The sequence below is a fragment of the Aplysia californica genome, unplaced genomic scaffold, assembly GCF_000002075.1.
Source record: "Aplysia californica isolate F4 #8 unplaced genomic scaffold, AplCal3.0 scaffold00186, whole genome shotgun sequence".
Lineage (NCBI taxonomy): Eukaryota > Metazoa > Mollusca > Gastropoda > Aplysiida > Aplysiidae > Aplysia > Aplysia californica.
The window spans coordinates 671438-675546 of record NW_004797456.1 but is presented as its reverse complement, the minus strand read 5'-3'; the positions used below and the strand labels follow the sequence as shown (position 1 = coordinate 675546).

At 41.1% G+C, this 4109-nt stretch overlaps 1 protein-coding gene across 1 annotated transcript in view; it reads right to left on the bottom strand.

Moving 5' to 3' along the window:
• The window catches only part of LOC101852545 (carbohydrate sulfotransferase 5), a gene marked incomplete in the record, with an annotated part of 59777 nt that extends 58762 nt beyond the window's left edge, over positions 1-1015 (bottom strand). Inside the window, 1 exon segment of the mRNA XM_035969817.1 lies at positions 240-1015.
• Positions 1016-4109: the final 3094 nt, after the last annotated feature.

The window sequence follows — 4109 nt, the reverse complement described above, 5'->3', positions numbered from 1 at the left end:
TACTCTTCTCTCCTCCATCTCTCTTTCTCTTACTCTCTGTCACACGCGCACATAATCCTCCCCTCCCACACATACACACACACATACACACTCTCTCTCCCTCTCTCTCTCCCTCTCTCTCTCTCTCTCTCTCTCTCTCTCTCTCTCTCACACACACACACACACACTCACACACACATACGTGTATTTTCTCTAAACATACACAGACGAAACATCAACGGATATAACAGTGTACTTACAACAAAAGGCTGCAGGTTCAGTCAGGAAATCCAGGTAGAGGCCGACATTAAACATACAGGAACACACCCACATGCACACCTACACGCACACCACTCTGCCACTCAACTCGTGGTGTTGTTCAACATCAATCTATTTGCTTATAATCTTATTACACCGAGTCTTTGCTACGCTATATAATAAGTAGGCTTCAGTCTTTTGTGTGCGCTTACTTAAATCTGAGAACACAATCATAAGCCAGAATATCATTCATGTTGAAAGAATATAATTACATTTTCCAAATATCACACTTGAAATAGATCTATTAAAACAACCGTTGACTAAACTGAACCAGTCTATCTATTTCTGGGTTTATTTTATACAAATTAATTTCATTGCCTCTATGACTCTATTACTGCGTATTGTTGAAGCCAAAATAGGATTTGAGAATCAGAAGCAATCCAAAAGTCTGGGCAAGAATCATGAATGAATTCACAAGGTGCATCTGAAGAAGAATCGAAAGTGAATCAAAGAGATATCGTGTATGCGCCCGCTGTTGGGCGATTTCGGAGTCCGTCCGATAAAGGATTAGCGGTATACATCAACTCCCACCGCACGTCTGCATTCGCAGAGTTCATCGCACCGTGCGTTTCCCCATAAACACCGACACAGACCTCACTACTACCTCAGCGTCAGCGCGCGCGAGCCACACGCTCAGATCAGACTGCCAGTGACTCGCGGAAGATGAGCTTTTTTCCTTCTTTTTTTCCTTCCGCCCTTCCCGCTGTGTGCTCGCTCGCCGCCAACAACGAACTTACCTCCCTTCTATTTCTACCTTCAGCAAGAGCTGGACAAAATTTGTAGTAGGCCTTGTGGAGTATCCTGTTAACCGGTTAGTTTTCTTTAAAAGGGTTGCGGGTTCATGGACTGGTCATTCTACCTATGGTGCTCTGACCATTGTACAGAAAGCTCCCAGAGGTAAGAAAGAAGTGGCTGGAAAGAGTGTAGAAAAAACGAACAACCCAACCCAAAACATTGTAGTGTTGTATTTTTATAACCCTTCAATTACAGTCTAATCTGCTCTTACGGCCACCTGTCCAAGACAATCACCTGTGCAAATGTTAAGACCACTTCCTCCACCCTACTATTTTTAAACATTACAATGACACTGTCATAAACGTCCACCTGTTTAAGACAACCACTTTTCTCCTCGACAAACGTTGGTTGCCTTCGGTAATCTCGACTGTCTTTTCAATTGTGTTTGAAAGTATAATTTGTTGTTTTAAAAAGATTAAAAATACGAGGTACACAATCATTCTAAATGTTGGAACTTTTGTCCAACCCATTTTATATGAATCAGTTCGTAACTTATAACTATAGGGTTCTGTCTCAAAACATAAGTGTGGATTCTTAAAAACATTATCCACCATTCTTAAGCCACGATTTCCTCCAACGTAAGTAGATTACTTGTTTACGAAGTACATGAATACTGGTTCACTACAACTTGGCGCATTCAAGATCTGGTTGATATGAAAACGGATGCTTGCCCAGTACTGCCCTTTGTCACTGTGCCCCTTCTATCACAGAGGGAAATATTGTCGTGAAAAAACAAAATTTTCTTTCTTTTCCTCAATCTCGTACGCCTCATTCTGAAATGGATAGTGGCTCCAACTTTAAGTAACATGTACCCTTACTCAACGAGTCGGTTCTGTTAGATCTGAAAACCTGAACGGAATTGAATAACGAGTGTTCACTTATAGAACAGAAAATCGGCATGGACAAATTTTGGCTCTTACAAGTAATCGTCCACTGCTCTAGTGAACAATCAACTTATAATGATTGAGAGGATGAGATAAATAAAAGGTTTAAATTAAGTGACCTTGAGGTCGTCTTGAGACCCCCCCCCCCCAAACAAAAAACCCACAAAACAAACAAAAAACAAAACAAAACAGATAGACTTAATTAAGCAAGATCAGTTTGGGGCATGTGTAAAAGCCTTAGCTCTGACTTAAAGCCATTCAGTGATTTCTATCAAATGCAATGTTGTATAGCACTCCCCCCCGCCACCCCCCCCCCCGCCTTAACCTCCCGATGTGTGGAAGCACACTAAAATATCTGCCGCACCCCCCAGCGAAATGTGACTTACACCCTTTTTCTATTTTTTTCTGACTCACAATAATCAAGTACAAGTGATCTGCCATCTTGATCAAGGTTCACACAGTCTTACCTATCCGGCAACAGTCCTGTTGTAGATGAAATAACGATTCAAATATCCAGAGAAGATCCACTTCCAGCAGAGTTCGTTGTGATGAAAGGAGGAAAAAAACTATTGAACGAAATTTAGTCTCCACACGATAATCACTGCACCCTCTTTTTCTCCCCCATCGGATGGATTGGACTAGTCCCAAACACCCGCAAAATAACAGTACCAAGAACAACGACGGCAACAACAGCAATCAAAAGAACACAACAAAGCAAAACTTAATTTAGAACAAAATATAAGTACATTAAATGATACAAAATAAACAAAACTTAACTCATACTTGATTTAGGATGATCTGACCGAATCACATACCGTGTGCCAAAATTACTCATGGATTCTGGCCAAAATAATGGCCGCCATTCTTCGCACTGAGCTAAAATTTGAAGTCTCGTACACGTGCTTTGCCTGAAAGTCTAAGTGTACTTTACCTGAAAGTCTTGGTGTAAGTGCACTTTATCTGAAAATCTTGATACGAGTGCACTTTAAATGAAATTCTAGGTATAAGTGCACTTTATCTGAAAGTCTTGGTATAAATGCGCTTTGTCTGGAAGTCATGGTACAAATGCACTTAATCAGGAAATCTTGGTACAAGTGCATTTTATCTGAAAGTCTTGGTACAAGGATGTGCTCATTCAGTAACAGTTCTCCGTTTTAAAAACGGGCTATGATTTGATTTCCAGAGCTGCAGCGCGTTTTGAACTCTTTGACAATTGGTTCGAGTGCGGTTTTACCTGTATGGAGAACACGGTGTGCGTTCTCGCTAGGTGCACACAGTTCAACTCTTTAAGCCTTTCAACGATTATGGGGTACATGAGGAGTAAATGATCCACTGCGCAAACAGCCATGTTCGTAGGTTATTTACTGCTGGCGTAGCAACGCCTGTTAACTGCAAAAACTGTGAGCGTAGCACATTCAGGGATTTATTGTTCTCATTGACTCGTCGTGCCTCAAAGGACGTCATTTTTTTGTTGTGTATCAAATCCCCCCCCCCTCCTTTTTTTCCAATTATAATAATAAAAGTGTAGAGGGGGGGGGGGTGATATCTCCTTGACTAGTTTCTGACCAATAGCCAGTTAAAAATGCAATGTTACGTAAGTTTCCCTTTATGGAGTGGGCTTGGTTCATGCCTGTGCCCCTCTCATAGTTCCTGTTTGAGAGCCTACAGTAACCACCCCCCTTCCTAAAAAACCCTTTAAAACCCCCAAACAAAACAACAACAACAACAAATCACGCACACACAATAAACACACACATGAAAAAAGCACAAATAAAAACAAACAAACAAGCGAACGTGCAATGTAAATGGAGAAGATCATACCAAAATGCTATCACACTAAACCAGCGAAGTTACAGACGAGATAGAAAGGTTGCAATGACTTTGAATCTGTTCTTTGACCTCTGTGGTGTAGAGGGTTTTATGGCCATGCTTGAACGTTGGGTCACGAGTCCCATTTCAGGGGAAAAGAAAATGTGAACCGGAAACGCAACCTCGACTTGCGCAAAAAAACCAAAACAACAACAACAACAACAAAAAAGAAAGAACTCTCAGAAGGACGATTTGAGCATTTGCTCTGAGATTAGAGAGCATTATTTCGCAAATATTCATTTATTTCTTTGGCAAAGTTTGTTG